Source organism: Monodelphis domestica, chromosome 5 (assembly GCF_027887165.1).
Source record: "Monodelphis domestica isolate mMonDom1 chromosome 5, mMonDom1.pri, whole genome shotgun sequence".
In the NCBI taxonomy this organism is placed as follows: domain Eukaryota; kingdom Metazoa; phylum Chordata; class Mammalia; order Didelphimorphia; family Didelphidae; genus Monodelphis; species Monodelphis domestica.
The window spans coordinates 259,748,541-259,767,399 of NC_077231.1; the positions used below are offsets into that span (position 1 = coordinate 259,748,541).

Below are 18,859 nucleotides of genomic sequence, written 5' to 3' on the forward strand. Positions count from 1 at the left end.
TATATATATATATATATATAATTTAAGAAAAAGTTACAAGCAACATAAAAGGTGTTGACTGACTAGAAGATACCACATACAATACATACAAAATGCCTCCATAATAGTTGAATGATCACAGCATTTGGCATATCAAAAGAACTATCTCAAGGAAAAGTTTACATATATATACAAATATATATAAGTATATGTAGGTCCATATTTATCTGTTTACCTATATAAGTACCTAAATGTTATGTGCCAATGATGGGATAGAAGGTAGAGCATTTACTGTAATGACAAAAGGAAATTAACCTTGCCTCTGAAATGTACTATGTAAACATGGAAAGTCTTTTAGTTCTTTTGGAGTCTCAAGCAATCCTATGAAGAAGAGTTTCCAATCTACAACAATGGATATAGATTCTACACTTCTCAACTATTTCCCTGTTTTTAATACCCAAAAAGCAAGTTTAGTTAAAATAAATCATTTTGGTAGTGCTTTAATAGGAGTATTTTATTTTATTTTTTTTATTTTTATTTTATTTTTTGAAAATTTATTTAGTCAATTTAGAATATTTTTCCTTCATTACAAGAATCATGTTCTTTCCTTCCCCTTCCCCCAGCCCCTTCCTGTAGCCAAATGGCAATTCTACTGAGTTTTATGTGTGTCATTGATCAAAATTTATTTCTATATTATTCATATTTGCACTAGGGTGATCATTTAGAGTATACATCCCAAATTATATCCCTATCGTGATCAAGCCATTGTTTTTCTTCTGTGTTTCCACTCTCACAGTTTTCCCTCTGGATGTGAATAGCATTCTTTCTCATAAGTTCCTCAGAATTGTTCTGGTTCATTGCATTGCTGCTAGTAGAGAAGTCCATTTCATTAGATTGTACCACAGTGTATCCATCTCTGTGTATAATGTTCTCCTGGTTCTGCTCCCTTCACTCTGCATCAATTCCTGGAGGTAGTTACAGTTCACATGGAATTCCTCCAGTTCATTATCAGAAGGAATACTTAATTAAAAAAAATTTTAAACCCTTACCTTCCATCTTAGAATCAATACTGTGTATTGGTTCCAAGGCAGAAGAGTGGTAATGGGGGTTAAATGACATGGAGAAATTCCTTTATTTACATCTTCTTGGCATGCCTCTCTCATCCCTTCCTGTGACCTAAGTCCTTTCCTAAAAAATTTACTTCACAAACATCTACAGATTACCCTTATTCTGATAGAGATCTCTTGCAATAATATGTAACCAAAGATGCAATGTCCATTGGGATGAGATTCTCTCCACATTGGTGGAGATTGATGCCTCATGTCATGGGAATGGTGAGGTGGAGCAAGAGGGAAAGGAGATCTCTTTAAGTTCTCCTGGATTGCAGCTTTTAGAGAGAAGATGCACAATTTCAAAGTAAGAAGAGATGGAAATCATCATTATGTTGTTATCCCCAAAATGCTACACTATAGTCTTTAGAGAATGTCCCCCTTTAAGTGATATTTGGAAGTTGGGCAGTTAATCTCAGGGTATTTGTATCCCTAAAAAGCCTCCAAAAAAGGAGCATCCCTCATTTATACTCTTCAGCTCACTACTTTACTTCCACCAGAATGATATTTCTTGATGATGTTCTAAACCCAAAATGACTTTTACTTTGTTTAAAAATGTTTATTCACCAAGGTTGAAAGATTGCTACATTTGTAAAAACTTGTGACAAATATCCATCAATTCATAGGCTTTTTAAAATGCCATACAGCAACTTATGTGAAATATGATAGTGTGTTTGTTTGCTATTGAGGATTTGGGGGATATTGATATCTACATATTTGTAATACTGTTCTTTAAAAAAAGAAAAATGTTACCTTGTTCAATTAATTTGCTCATACTTACAGTGGATCATGGTCAGATATGAAAAGGACATGGATCTCATTTTTGGTGAGAAAGTCTTGTATTCTATATTTTCTTAGCTGATACAGTGTGTCAATGATTATAAGCTATATTTTTGAATTTTTAAAAACTCTTTTATTATATTTTCTTGCATGTGCAATATACTATTTCAGTTTTTATTTTTTATTTTATTTTTTCTTTCCTTTTTTATTTGAAGTACATGTCACCAGCATTAAGATTTTCTTTAACTTTTTGATTTTGCAGTAATCTAAGTTTAAAATACATTTGCTAATAATGCATGCCCCAAAAGCTTGTGACTATAAAAATAATGCGACTAATTATTTAAAAAATTATGAGACTTTACTTAATGATTCTGTCTGATTCCAGGACAAGATATACACAAAAGAGCCATTGCACAGGGCCAGAAAAAAACCCAATCCAGGATGGATTGATGCACTTCTAGGCCAATGCAAAGGTTTTGAACCTAGTGTGAAGACTCCAGGTTACAGGGTTTAGCATTATTAGACATAGGCTTTCCTTATGTCCACACTGACTCTGAAAATATTCACAGGTGAGTATCTCCAAAACCTTGGCTCCTATAATCTGGTCCCTTTTTCCTGTCTTTCATAGTGTGGTACCTTTCTGTAATCCTGGCTATTGACTAGATAAATGCATCATTGCTTAGATCATTTTAATTGGGCCATGATTCAAGGACCTGTTATAGATTTATTTTTCTTTTACTTGGAGTTTTTACACATAAGACTTTGATTGTCTATATTTTCATCCAGAATTTTTTTTTAATTTGGATTTTTCTGATGTCTTTTTAATTTCTCTTACCAATTGGTTCATATACCTTATACCACAGCCATGCACCCCTAAGTGATCCTGTATTTTTCAATCACCCACACCATGGGGAAATGTAAAAAATATTATTATTTAAATTGCAAAGTTTAAATTCCATTTAAAGAAGAATTTTAGGTAAAGAAAGATGCTACCTCTCTGAATCCAGAAACTGAACTGTTAGAGAAGATACCATGAAGAAGCCACCAGACCACAAGCTGCACAAAAGTGAACTTTGGGTGTGGTTGATTGAACATTTATTTGTATGTATACTTTCATGCCAAAGGGGACTGCCCCCTAATTGGCTTTCTGTCAATATGTGCAGCAATTATTGCTTTTTTTCTTTTTCTCGCTTATCCTCAAATTATTATAATCTTTAAGTTGATTATGTTTTCATGATCCTTTGGGAAAAAAATTATTTTTTTTCAAATGATCACACGAAGAAATGTAAAAATGGAGACTTGAATCCAGGACTCCATTCCCCAGAAGTCCTTGCTCACTTCCCAAAATGCCTTGCAACCTCACCTGGGTCAAGAGCAAGATGGGGTATTTAACCTGGTTGCAAAGGCTTCTGGTTCTCTCTTTCCTACTTCCACTTCGGAGCAGGTTGCTCATGATGTGAGTGAAATTGAATTGGGCCTCTGGGCCCACCTAGAACGTGCCTTTCTTACTTGTATTTTCTTAAATTCTCAACCTTTAATCATCCTCTAAAAATATAATACTCCTCGCAGAGAGAAACTAATTTCTAATTTCTACCTGCCTCAGTTCCTAAATTTTAAATCTTACATCACCTTGTGTAGTGCCACTTTGAGACCACAGAGGTAGCTTTCGGGGGGGGGGGGGGGGATGAATTGTCTTTCAGACCCATTGCTCTGGATGACCGAGTAGTGATAAGTTTGTGAAGCTATGCAGAAAATTAAATGAGAATAAAGGAAGAATGGAGGAGAAAAGTACAAGAAAGAAAGGAAGGAACAAGAGTAGAAATGAGTGAGACAGGTGACTTCAAGGAGACAGAAGAGAAATACCTAGAAAGAAGAAAGAAGTCTTGGATTTTATTGATTTTATGAGCTATAGTCTGTCTCATATAGATACCTGTGTATGTACACACATCTTGATATGGATATGGATATTCATAGAGGACGGGATTCAAAAGAGATATACCTTCATTTGCTTTCAACATTAAATGGTAATGACAACCACAGAGATATTTTTACAATCTGGGAGTTTGGGAATTTGTATCTAATACCATATTATTCAAGATTCCCAAACATGGAAGAAAAACAAAGACATAAATGGTTTCTGTTGTTAAATAAAAATACTGGAAGGTGTGTGAGGGAGGAAAGGTGGGAGGAAAGTAGAGAGGGAAAGAGAGACAGATAGAGACAGAGAGACAGAGATGCTCATGGCCTAGAAAAGGAATGATTTTCCCAGGTGTTGATTACATTACAACCATGTTTTTTTTTTCCCTTAAAAGAGCTGAAGAATCACCTACTAGAAATTTGGAATATATGTAAGTTTTATGCCACTAGCTCTGAGAGTGAGATTTCAGAGTTAAGGGCGAATGTGCCTAAGTACTTGGATAGAATTTAAAGGGTAGATTAAAACATACACACACACACACACACACACACACACACAATATGTGCTTATCTATATGTGTGTGTATATATATACATCAATACGTGCAAATCAATCTCAACTTTAATAGTAGAAGTAGAGCTAGCAGACTAAATTTCAGCAATTTTTTAACATGAATAAAATGAAATCAGTGGCTAGGTGTATCCCCCTCATGCCCTAGCTCTAAATTCTATATGTCTTCCCAAGATAAATCTGAACTAACATTGAAACTGAGTGCAGCCCTGGGGTGAAGAAAGAGAATCCCAAAGCAAAGGACCATTAGGCTTTTTAAATAACAGTGAAATAAGGAAACTTTCTAAATAGAGCAATATGTTTTTTCCAGTATAGAGAAGATTGAGAGACTTGAAATTAAAGGGTATTATCACTTTTAATTAGAAGGAAAGAAAATTATTTAGGTGCTCCTAGATGGAACATGCCTAACAAGAAAAGAGTCCAGGAGTTCAACACATGCTAAGTTTTTTGTTTGTTTGCATTGTTTCTCAGACAACTGTGAAGTTTTTCACATAGTTCTGATATTAAGGATCTGGCCATTGAGTTTATGGAATGGAGTCTGTCAAATATCTCTAATTTCCAATAATTCTTGAAAAAATATGACCCTGTCTAATAAAACTGGTTGTGACATGAGCCACTTCAATATGAAGTGAAATTAAGGAGTTACATGTCCCTGGTTTTCTGTCAAAAGGTCCAAGGAAAATAACCTTTAACTCTTTATGTTAAAGGATCCTAGGCAAAGAGAGTAGGTCTATAGTAAAGAAGGTGCAGTTAAGAGCTTCCTCTTGTGGTATGGCATTTGTTGGATGGATTCTTACAAAACAAGGCTTTGAAAGCCACCTAGTTTTGTAGGATCTTTGGTTTTTAGAGTCATAGATCTAGAGATGGAAGCAATCTCAGAGACCACATAATCCAAACTCTTCAATTTACAAATCATGAAACAGAGAGCTTAAGTCACTTGCCCAAGATCCCATAGGTAGGTTGTAAACTTCACATGGGCAGAGATTGTATTTTTCTTTTCTTTGTATCTCTACTCCTTGGGACAATAGGCTAAGATGCCAAGGTCATCCACTGCATCCTAGGACATAGTCAATCATCATGACATTTGTCTTTGCCACTGGACTTCAATGACTCTGGAAGAGAGAATGAGGCTGATGATTTTGTATAACTTTGCCTCACTTAAATCAAATGAATATGCAAGTCAAGATATCACTCATCATGATGTTATTGGTCTTCTCCAAAAACAAAGGATGAACAATAACTGGCATATAGTAAGCACTTAATAAATAGTTACTAGTGTACTGACTGACTGGAGATTTCATTGGCTTACTGGGGCCATCTCAGAGAGATGTGCCTAGTCTCTCCTAGAAATTTCTGAGGATTTGGGGGACATAGTTACTAAATATTTTTAACCAATGGAATGATGATCCCCAGATGCTCTATCCATGTATTGCTTAGAGCTGAAGGACAAAGTGATCTGAAGTGACACAGTTATAAGGAATTCAATAGAACTATTGAATTATAGTACTTTTCAAAGAAGAGATATCTTCTAGTTCTCTTTCCTTGCTTTGACTATCTCATGTGGGAAGTCGTATGTTCTGTTTCTGGACCCCCCCCCCTCCACCTCATTGTCTAGATATGAAGACAGATTATTCTTTTTCTTCCTATTTCACTGTAGGTCCTAGATGGAACATGGATTCAATTAAACAAACTTTCCTCTATGACTGAATCTTCACCTTGTATTTCTTTTATTGGGTTAATGGCCCAGCAATTAACATCAATGTGGATGTCTTGAGATTTTGCATTGAACTTGTTAGTTCAAGAGGTTTAGAGATGTGAAGGCCTTTGAATAAAGCTGACTGGCATTGAGGGGACTTTCTTCATCAGAGAAGACAAGCAATAAGAGAATTGGCCCCAGTGATGACCATTTTTTACTAGCAATTATGTTTGAATTACGTAGAGTCAAGGGGAAATGTAAAACATTTAATTAGCAGTCCTGCAAAATAGTGTATGTTCTAAAAAGGTTTAAGCATTGACTTCTCAGTTTACAGTAAAATTAGTTATTTATAGTACTTATAATTAGTTATAAGTGCACTTGTAAGTTATACTTATATATAATTAGATATGTATTGTTAGAAGCACTTATAATATTTACAAGATAAATTTCTGAATCCTGTTTTAAATTGTTCTTCCAAATTTATGTCAAATCTTTTCTGTTTTACATTATTTTTGTGTGTAGGAATAATATGCCTACACAATACCTGATTCATATTTTACACTGAATATCTTTTATCTCTACACTTTGGAGAAACAATAAATGTGAGCCAAAACCTGAATCTTAAGTAATTTTTCTCTGGGCCTCTAGTGTGGGGAACTTAATGAACTGAGGTATGTGAGAAAAGGGAGCCTAGCCTTCTCTCACTGTAGAGCCCAAGATCTGAACTCAGTCTGGACTGCATACTTGGGTCCAGAGCAGATGGGACATCTACAGAGGAGAATATGCTATGAACCAGTTCCTGTTGATTTAACCATGGTTCCCTCCTGCTATAGAAGCATCAGAGGTAAGAGTTGTACTGATGTTCTTCAGCTCCAGCACTAGTACTCTTTCTACCATGCCACCATTAGAGTATCAGAGGAATAACAAGAATAGCTAACATTTCTATAGCACTTACTATGTGTGAGACACTATGCTAAAAGCTTTATAATTATTTTTCATTTGATCTTTACAATGAAGCTGAGAAGTAGGTGCTATTTTTATCTCCATATTACAAAAAAAAAAGGAAATTGAGGAAAATAGATCTTAAGTGACTTTCCCAGGGTCATATGGCTAAGTAAGTGTCTGAGGCCAAATATGAACTCAAGTTAGTGCTTTATCCATTGTGCCCCCTCTCTTTAAAAAAAGCTAGAGGACAAGATTCTCAAGGGTCTAAAAAAAGGCATAGAATATGATAAGAAATTTAAAAGTAATCAAAAGGACCAGCTTTTAACTTCAATTAAAAAAATGTCAACATATGTTACCTTCATTCCCAATTTGTGGACTACCCAGGGATGTTATATTCAAATGTGATCAAATGTACTTTTAAGATTAAGATGAGAAGTATAGAAGGAATCCTTCCAGATCTTTGTTGTATGAATTTTCAGTGGCATGGAGGGAAAAATGTAAACCCAGGAGTTAAAAGAACAGGTTAAAAGAAAAGGCCAGTATATAACCTCAGACAAGTCATTTAACCTCTCTGAGACTCAATTTTCTACAATGAAAAGGTTGTAACATTTGATCTGTAAGGTTATTTCTAGTTCTAACCTTCTATGAATCTCTTCCATGTCTGAGGCTAGTATAGCATGCATTGAAATAAAAGAACTTTAGAAGCACATATGGAGAACATAAGAGCACATTTAGCCTCTTGGTAACAGAAACAGAGCTATTCTGCTTGGGGTAGAGAAGGAGGCAAGAACAGTCCTTTTAAACCCATGAGAAATCCTCGATAACCTCTCACTCCCCAAAGATAGTGGAAATAGGTAATAGAAGGAATTCCATCCTTTCCATAGCCTTGTTACTATCACCTGCATAATTTTAGGTCATCCTCCAGACTCTCTCAATACATTTCTGAACCTACATCATAACCAAATTCTCCACCTCACATTCCTTATTCCTTATCATCAGGGATATATAAATGTGTATTTTCATGACCATTCAAACTAAAATATTAACTATTATGCCTTTATCAAGTCCTCTTTTATGTTACTATTGATTAAATATGATTATGTCATTATTCTCTTAAAAAACCTTCTGTAGCCCCAAAGTGCCCTTGGAAAAAATTCTCATTCCCTTGCCCAACATTTTATAATCTGGTCCCATCTTAAATTTTCTAATATTATCCCATATTATGTTGCTCCAAGTAGTGTGGATTATAGTGTAGATCCAACTAAATTCTCAGCTCTCTCAAGTGGTACTTACACCTGCAGGCTTCCATGTCTTTGATCATCTTTGCTTTCCCTCCCTGGCTTGGTTGGATGGATTCCTACTCCTCATTAAAGCCCAACCCCAATGCCACCCCATTACTGAAACATTCCCCCATCTTCTTTTATGATGATGACTTTTTCTTGGGTTTTACCTAGCATGTTGCCTTACAGATCTATAATACTCAAGTGAAATTTTACATATTTTGACCCATTTATGGCATTGCCATAACCTTCCTGATAAATTATTCTATAAATGGATGAAATCAATCTTATATAAACTTTTAATTTCCCATACTACTCAGGAGCAAGGCATGTTGTATACATTATGTTTAATAAATTAAAGTTCCTTGGGGATAGAGGGAAAGAGTCCGAATCACAAAAGTCAAAAATTATTTCCACATGTAATTGAAAAAAGTAAAAGAAAGTTAAAAACAGAGTTTACTGTTTAAAAAGTTTTTTCTTCAGTTAGTTTTTGGTTCTCATTTTACCATTGGAACAATTCTGTTGTGTTTTTTTTTAATTCATTTAGAATATTTTTCAATGGTTACATGATTCAGGATTTTTCTTACCCTTCTATCCTCACTACCAGAACTGACAAGCAATTCCACTGGGTTATACATGTGTCATTATTCAAAACCTATTAATATATTACTCATGTTTGCAATAGAGTGATCTTTCAACATCAAAACCCTAATCATATCCCTATCAAACTACGTGATCAATCATATGTTTTTCTTCTGTGTTTCTATTCCCACAATTCTTTCTCTGGATATGGATAGCATTCTTTCTCTTAAGTTCCTCTGGATTGTCCTTGCTGCTAGTAGAGAAGTCCATTACATTTAATTGTACCATAATGCGTCAGTCTCTGTGTACAATGTTCTGGTTCTGCTCCTTTTGCTCTGCATCAATTCTTAGAGGTCTTTCCAGTTCAGCATCACTTTCATTTCTCTTCCCCACTTTTCTTCTGCCTCTCTTAATTGGTTTTTGAAGTCTTTTTTGAACTCTCCCAGACTCTGTATCCAATCCATATTTTTCTTTTGGACATTGGGTGTTTCCTTTTCTTTCATTGTCCCCTTCTGTGTCTATACCTTGCTCTTTGTCTCCATAACAATTCTTTAGAGTTAGATGTTTCTTTTTGTTGTTTACTCATTTTTCCTATCATAGACTGTTTTCTGGGAAGTTGGGATGCCCTCTTAAACTTCAGGTCTTCCTTGATGCTATTTTCAGCTTATTTTCTGGATTGTTAGTAGTTTAGCAGATAGTCTAAAAGCTGAGAGCTCTGCAAGCCCCTTCCCCCTGCTGAATCAATTGATTCTTGAGATCCTGATAGCTTAAAGACTTTCCTCAGGCTTGGGTGTAAGCTTTTGATCTCACATAGTACTTGATAGGTCATGTGCTGATCAAATTCTAGCCCTAGGCTTAGGCTCATGTTTTGTTTTTTATTTAGTCTCACTGTTTTTGATTCAATCAGGCACACCCTTGATTGCCCTATCCGGAAGCTCTGCCCTTAGTTTTGGGCAAACAGATGGGTGGGTGGGCAACTCCCCCTATGAACTGTGTCCTCACTCCAAATTGTGGATTATGTCCTCATCCCAAGCCAAAACTGAGATTCCTGGCTTCACTCTGGGCCCACATGGATCAGCAACTTTCAGCCCAGATTGTCCTGGGCTGGGACTCCAGACTTCTCCACAGCTTTGAAATTTCAAGGGGTATGAGGTGGTTTGGACCACTATTTGCCCAGACAGACTCTCACTGTCTGAATGTTATCTTGAATTTAAGTTCATAACCTATGACAGCAGATGTGGGGTGGAGGGTAGGGTTATGGTTTGTTCTTGGCTTGCTCTTCACTCCTTGCTACCACTTCTCTACTCTTACCAGTTCCCCAAATGGTCTCTGCCTACCTTTGGGTTTTTTCTTTTTTGAAAGTTGTTTCACTCTGTCTCCTAGTTGGTTTTTTCACTCCCATATTTGTTTTGGGGCGATATTTTAATCTTGGTCAGAGATTTTTGTGGTGGAATGGAGTTGCTGCTCTAGTTACTCCTCTATCTCGGCTCCACCCCATGAATCCTCAGTTGAATTTTTTAAGGTGTTATTTACTTCAGGTTTTAAGCTATTATTTTTTTTGCCTTTACCATTCCTATCTCTTTCTTTAGTTCTTCTAGGAATTCTTCTTAAGCTTGGGTTCAATTAGCTTTTTTTTCTTTGAGGCTTTGTTTGTAATTGTTTTCACATTGCTCTCTTCTTCTGAGTCTACATCTTGAATTTCTGTGCTGGCATAATAGTTTAATTTGGCTGCATTCTATTTTGGCTGTTTTCTCATTTTTCCAACCAGTTTCTTGACTTTGAATTTTATATTGAAGCTGGGCTTTGTTCATATATAGGTAAGGAAACACCATCTGAAGATATAGATGTTTTCATATTGCTGTTTTCAGATCCAATTTGGGGTCTGCAAGGATTTGATTTTTTTTGTTTGTTTGTTTGCTTTTTTGGTGCTTCAAGGAGATGTGATCCTGGGAAAGGATCTCTCCTGGTCAGTCCTCTGTTTTTATCCAGAAAGGGTCCCTTACCCCCTGCAGCAACAAATATTTGTGCTCTCTGCCTTGGAACTATGGCCAGGGCCCTTGCTCCATTGTCACTAAATGCAGCATTCTTCTCTGTCATGAAAGTGTAAGACAAAACTCTGAATGTTTCATAGAGTTGCTAAATAGTGTGAGCTATACCCAGGACCAGAAAAGGGCCCTTGTAATTTTTTTCTAACCATTTGTCTGAGCTCCTTAATTTCTCTGGACTAAAAGCTCTGAAGACTGCTGCTGTGGTTGTTGCCTTCACTGCTGCTGCATTTGTGAATTCTAGATAGGCTTCTCTCTCAATGTCACAAGTTCTTTCCTGCCCACCTAAGCTTTCTTTGGCCAGAAATGGCTATGCTGCTCTAGAATTTGATTTCAGGCATTATTTAAATTAGTTGGAGGGGAATGTTGAGAGAGTTCAGCTGGGTACCTCTAATCTGCCATGTTAGGATCCATTTAGTTCTAGGGTTATGATTTGAAGAGAAGGATAATGTGAGACAGAATAAGAAATACAATAAGTGAAAGGAAAATTAATCCAAAGAGGCTCTGCCCCTTTAACAGAGTTTGCCTTACAAAATGGCTGATAAATTAAGACTTTCAAATATAAGGTGTCTATATGGTTGAATAATTTATTTCCAAAGAGATAAATGATTCATGAGTTGTATTTTTTAATTACTTCAAATGAAGCAATAAGTGTAATATGATATAAGAAGGGGGTAAAAATGACTAATGAAGAATTCTTTTTTTTTTCTTTTAAGATAATATAGTTAAGTTTAAATTTTGAAAAAGAACAGAAAGAAGAAAGCTAATGCAAGATTTTTAGGTAAATTGATCTCTTTTCAAAAGAATGGGCAAAGTTGGACTATACCAGTTGGACTTATGTGTTCAATGGCCTGTGGGCTACTCCAATTTTTTGAAGGCTATGAATGCACATAAATAGCCTTCTAGAAACTATAAAATGCCTTACATCCTAAAAATATGTCTAGCTTGCTCAGAACCAGTAGTCCAATTCAGCCTGTTGGAAGATCCTTCACCAACTCTAAAAAAAATAAGCTATGATGTAAAAGGGTTAATGAAGAAAGTAATCAATGCAAAATGGTGTGATTCAGTGACATAGTGTGGGTAGATTGAGAGACTTGGGATTAAGAGTAGTTTAGTTTGAATCCTACCTCAGATGCTGTAATCATGGGAAGTCACTTAATCCTTTTAGGCTCAATTTCCCCATCTGTAAAATGGGGATAATAATAGCATCTACCTCAAAGGGAGGATGAGATGAGATAATACATGTAAATTGCTTTACAAATCTTAAGAGGCTATGTAAATGTTAGCTATTATTAGCATTATTATTTCCAAAGAAAGAAGGCTTGAATGCTCAAGCCAAGGAAAATTCTGAAAGAAATCCTAAGGGAGGGGTGGGGAATATAATGCATATACATAAGCATTTGCAGGACATAGGAAAAGGACTAGCAAAGGTTCTAGTAGATTGTAATAGCTCAAAACTTCTAAGGAAAAATACAGAAGTAACACTATATATTCATTTTGGGGAACAAATATAAGAGGGAAGAAACAAAAATTGTGTTCCTGCACAATTTAGAAATAAAAAATCAGACCTGGAAATAGCATTTCTTGGTGACAGCTACCTGTGACAGGTTCATCATAGCCAACCAGAGGAAGACCCAGTAAAGCAGCCAGTCACTATTGTAGTATTGGGGAAAGCTGTATCATTTAAAAATATGAAGAAAAAGTGAGAAAGGTACAGATGACCAATGAAGGAGGAATAAAGTATTACAAAACAAAGATTTCATAAAATTTAAACTTTCTCTCCATATCACCAGATGATTCTATCCATACTCAAGTTGGGTCAATTCTGTACAGCTATGACTAAATAGCTTATTTTCTCAGAGCATATTCTCATGTTTTCTTTGGAAAATAACATCCTTCGATATCAGAGTTCTTGCCTTGAGATCTAGAAATTCCATTTACTTATTTATTAATTTTTATTTAGAATATATTTCCATGGTTACATTATTCATGATCCCCCCCCCCTTTCCTACCTCCTCCAAGAGCTGACAAGCAGTTCCACTGGGTTATACATGTATCATTGTTCAAAACCTACTTCCATGCTATTCATATTTGCATAGAGTGATCTTTTAACATCAAAACTCTAATCACATTCCCATAGAACCATGTGGTGAATCCTGTGTTTTTGTTCTGCATTTCTATTTCCACAGCTCTTTCTCTGAATGTGGACAACATTCTTTCTCTCAAGTTCCTTTGGATTGTCCCGAGTCATTGCATTGCTTCTAGTAGAGAAGTTCATTACATTCAATTGTACCACAGTGTATCCATCTCTGTACAATGTTCTCCTGGTTCTGCTCCTTTCATTCTGTATCAGTTCCTGGAGATTGTTCCAGTCCCCATGGAATTCCTCCAGTTCATCATTCCTTTTTAGCACAATAGTATTCCATCACCATCAGATACCACAATTTGTTCATCCATTCCCCAATCAATGGAAACACCCTCATTTTCCAATTCATTTTTTGCCACCACAAAGAGCATGGCTATAAATATTCCTGTACAAGCCTTTTTCCTTATTATCTCTTTGAGGTACAAATCCAGTAGTGCGATGGTTGGATCAAAGGGAATGCAATCTTTTAAAGCCTTTTGGGAATAATTCCAAATTGAATGGTTGGACCTCAATGGTTGGACCAATTCACAACTCCACCAATAGTGTATGTGACCCAATTTTGTCATATGAATCTATAAATTTTTAAGAAAAATGTTTCAATATAATTAGTTTCTTTTGTAATGTTATGTATTTTATTTTATGAATTTAAAATATTATCCTAAGGAGAAGTTTGTTGGCTTCACTAGACTACCAAAGGAGACCAAGACACAAAAAAAGGTTAAGAATCTCCCTCTACACAGAAGCCCAAAAATGTCCATTAATGAAACCTAGTTTATGTATCCATTCTAATTCATCCCTCCACCAGGGCAAGAAGTAAAAAGAGGAGCATTTTTTTTTCCAATCTATAGTAAGTGGGCAACTAGATGCCATAGTAGATACCGATGCCAAGATTGGAGTCAGTAAGATTGATACCCTGAGTTTAAATATGATCTCAGATGCTAGTTGTGTGACCCTGGGCAAGTCACTTAATTCTATTTGCCTCTAGTTCCTCATCTGTAAAAAGAGCTAGAAAAGGAAATGATGAACCAATCCAGTGTCTTTGTGAAGAAAACCTCAAATTAGGTCATGAATTGTCAGACACAACTGAAAAATGACTGAACAACAAAATGTATGGAAAGACCATAAAGATTTACTGCTCCTTCTCCATTTCCCTTGCCACAACTTTACTTTTCATTATTTGGTTTGAGAATAAGCTTTAGGCGATTCTCCCAGATGTTTTAAAAATTCTCTCTTAGTGCAAATTACCGTAACCAACATGGAATTCATATCATTAGGGAAGCTGCCTTGGTAGCCTGACTCATTCTGAGTCATCCTACTTTGAAAGGGTACATTTCTGTACTCAACTTCAAATAAAGGATATGAAAATAAATATCTAAGTTTAACTGTAGGTTGCCATATAGGCTCTACAGAACTTCTTTGTTGGTGATCAATAGCAAGTAGCTTTTCTCAGCATACTATTTTCTCACACTCCCACTATTTGCCCTTCTACTCCAGATTCCCTTTTTCAAAGCACAAGTATTGAGGAGGAGGAAGAGCAATCTCACTTTATGTGAATAGACAGCATTCTAGTCTCTGCCTTTCCTATCCCTGACCCTGGCATTTTGAAGTGTTATCCTCATTCAGGGACCAATGAGACATTTGATGTAACTGCTTTGGTGATATGCAGAAGTGAGGGACAAAAGATCAAGATAAAGGAATTTATTGTAAATTTATTCTAGTCTCTTAAAAATCTCACTTTTATGGGAGGAATATCACCTTGAAATTCAGCCTTCAGCATGCATGTGAGAGGTCAAAGAAGGGATCTAACTAACTAAAAGTACATAAAATAATAGGTTTATTTAGATAAAGGGGGAAAAATCAATTAATTAACTAGAAAAGGTGAACTAACCAAAAAAGGTGTTAACTAACCACAAAAAGGTGTGAACACCCATTGCATGCATTGAGTGGGAGGTCTGTGACCCATGTGTGAAAGAGTGGGCAGTCCTGGAGAGGGAGATGACACAAGAGAAAAAGTTCTTTAAATAGAGGAAACAAAGACTGAAGACAGTCAGTCACCTGGGCTTGGGGTAAAGGACTCTGAGCTGGGGGGAAGACAGACACTTGAGGAGAGACTGGAAGATGGACACTCAGACTTGGCTATGCAACTGGACCCCTGGAGGAGCTTGTGCAGGAGACCTCAGACTGTTTTCTTTTTAGACAAGTCACCTTGGTGAGTGAAAGGCTAACTTAGTGACCCTGCCTTTCTAGAGGTTTAAACCTCCAAGAAAGGCCCATCATCTTGAGATTCTTTTCCCAGATTAGGGCCATAGAATTTCTACCTGGCTAAGAGGAAGTCGGAGTTTTTTTTTTCCTCTCTCTCACTCCTTAATATCTTCTCTCTATTGTAAATAAACTAGCATAAATTTTCATTTTGCTTTAATAATTCAATTTGGGATTTAGAATCCCTGGTGACCACCAATTAATATATCCAATCCAACTACAATTAAATTTAATAGTTTAAAGAAAGGGTTTTCTACCTTTTTTTGTATCATGAATTCATTGGGAAATCTAGTAAAGCTTATGAACTCCTTTCCAAAACAATATTTCTTAATGCATAAAATATATTATAACATGTATATATATATGTATAACATTTTAAAGGAAACCAATTAAGTTTAAATAAAGCTATAAATATATATATATAAACATATATGGATAAACAAATTCACAGACCCCTAATTTATCCTTACAAATTAGGATTTTATAAATATTGTTAGTTCAGCAAATTATGGAGAAAGAAAAAGCTTATGGCAATGAAATTGGGCAAAAATCTATGATAATTTTCAAAAGCAAGAAGGTACATTCTATAAATTGGCCAGGAAGCTTGCCTTGAATCCATGGAGATTTCTAGAATGTCTTCTCAAAATGTAGTTTTTGAGGTTCAATTGTGGTTGAGGAAATAAAAATGCCAGGCCAAGAGTAGGAAGAACTTGGGTTCAAAACTGGCCTTAGACATTTCCTAGCCCTGTGATCCTGAGAAAATCACTTAATCCCAATTCCCTAGCCCTTACTGCTCTTCTGCCTTGGAACCAATACTTGTAACAATTCTAAGGCAGAATGTAAGGGATTTTTTTTCAAAAACATAAAAAAATTAATATACCTTATGAACAATTAGAACAGAAGTAATGATCACTACCAACTAGCATAATTTCAATAAGATCAAGTCATTCCAGACTAATGTATTGACTTTAAAAAAAAAAAAACAACCCTTACCTTCCATCTTGAAATCAATAGTGTATATTGGTTTCAAGGCAGAAAAGTGGTAAGGGCTAGGCAATGGATATTAAGCGACTTGCCCAGGGTCACATAACTGGGAAGTGTCTGAGACCAGGTTTGAACCTTGGACCTCCTGTCTCTAGGTCTGACTCTTAATCTACTGAGCTACCCAGCTGCTCCCCGTATTGACTTTTTAAACAAACTAGATGAGTAGAAATAGAATACATGCAATTCAGCTAAGCATTTGTCAAAATATTTTATATTTTTATAGAAAAGATAGAGATAAGGAATAAATGATAAATATTCTAATCAAGTACTTTCAGAACTGAACTCCGTTCCTTCCCCAAAGCATGTACTAACATCAACTTAAGGGGAATATCTATTGTGAAAGACTATAGGACTTTGTCCTTAGCCATCTTCTATTTGATGATTTTTTAAATCAATATCTTCATTAAAGGTGTAGAGAACATATTTATCAAATTAATGCACGATGGGGTAAGAATGGAAGATTTTTTTCTAATTATTACATATTCTCCCTTTTGATATCTTAAGAATTCATTATTCCAGAAACTCATAAATGATTTCCAACATGGGCAGTCTCTGTATTTGCTAGGTCTAGACTAGCTCTTTTCATCACTGTTTCATTTACAATCTTTTTTATTTGCTCATGAAATATGTGGAGAACTGAAATGTTCAAGTACAAAATGTGATAGTCCCAATATCTCTGACTAAGAAGAGTTCATTAAAAATAATATATCTATTTCATATTCAAGTATTATCCTCATCCCAGATTCATATAGGTATAGATACTTTCTAGATGATGAGATAATTATATTTCTTGCTAAATTTTCTGTAAATTTATTTGTAACTGAATGGTATCTCACTATCTTGTGAAGCAAAACTGCCTATTTTTCTCCATCTTCTTCCATCAGTTTTTATACATGAATTTATGTTCTAAACAATACATTTCTTGGCTGTTATATCTCTCAACTTGACTAGAAGCTTTTGAAGCTTTTTTGCTTTGTCAATTTACTGTGGTGACTGATTTGCATAGTTAAACTTCCTTAGGAAATACTTCAAGTCTATGTCTATATTTGTTCTTTAACCATTTCTCAGTTGTTGATGCCATCATATTTCTTAAATGTCAAGTTGGAATTGCTTTTATTTACATGCTGTATCTTCTCATTTTTTCCCCTCTTTTTTGGTGTTGATTTTGATCTTTGTTCTAAGAGGCTGATGATTTGACTAGACATAGACAATTAACTAATAAATGATTCCTCAAAAGTAATTATTGATTTCCTATCTGTTCAAACATAATTAATTTCATTTTCTACAAAATCATTTGGTCCTCATTATCTTTTCTGGTTCTTCTCCTAAAGAAAATATTTATACTACAAAGGTATCTGATTTGAATATATTCTATATAGATTTGGCCTTTTTATTTGTCATTCCCAAGATCTTTATTCAGGGATCGGTGAAGAGATATACTGCCAGAGAAAATGAATCACATCAGTCTTGATTTTTTCAGTAAAAATGAGACCAGAGAAAAAGGGAATTTCAGATGAATGGAAGGTTGGTTTTCTGGTTTTCCTTGGAGAGGCAAACAGAATGACTTGATGTGAGATTGTTTTATTGTATGTCCATAGAAAATGAGAAACATTATTTTATGGTATACCTGGGCATCTCAATTATGTATTCATTATGAGGGTAAAACTAGACCACTATGAATGCAATTGTTTATTTTTTCAATTTTGAATTCCAAATTCGCTCTGTATTTTCTTCACCTCATTCCTCCTTGAAAAGGCAAGCAATTTGATGTAGATTATGTAGGTGAAATCATGCAAAACACTGAAGTTCAACTGTTGATTACATGACAATCTTTAGTGCAGAGTATGATGAAGGTAAAGAAATTCTACAAAAAACTAATAATATCTCCAATTAAATCAGTGTATACGTTACTAACTGGTGATGGCCACATCCAGGTATTGTAGGGAAGAATGACCAAAATAATGCATTGGAAAATCTCGCAATATCAAGAGTGACAGCAAATCTTGTAAAAACTAGTATGAGCTCAGTGTCATAGTGTGCTTTACATGATGGATGCAGAATATATATATAGTGTAGATATCAGTGTTCCCCTTATTTGCAAGGACATATTAGAACAAAGTGATGATATTTGAACTCTCACGTAGGCTCCCTACATAGATTCATCATTATCTGGAATAATATAAAAAGTGCTCAATTGACTTGTGAGTAGGCATTTTGCCACTGTAGCAGATGGTTATTTCTGTATGTTTATTACATACACTCTTTAAGGATATAACATTCCCACACATATTTCTATTAAATGAGTTAGGTACAATAAAATTGAGCTCCATCCAGGTATGGATAGTGTGCACTAGGGTCTATATTCTCTCACAAGATAACACTGTAAAACCATGTGATACCTGGCACTCACTGGAGAGAATCCAAAAGAACAGTTTAAAATGCATTGAGCACTGGTACTCATTGCAAGACCAAGTTATTCAAACATGCATTTGTATCTTTGTTCTTG

General features: G+C 35.3%; 1 protein-coding gene across 1 annotated transcript in view; it reads right to left on the reverse strand.

The window, feature by feature from the left end:
• The window catches only part of GPR158 (G protein-coupled receptor 158), a 457,745-nt gene that overhangs the window by 90,173 nt on the left and 348,713 nt on the right, over positions 1-18,859 (reverse strand). The gene's annotated exons all lie outside the window — the stretch shown is intronic.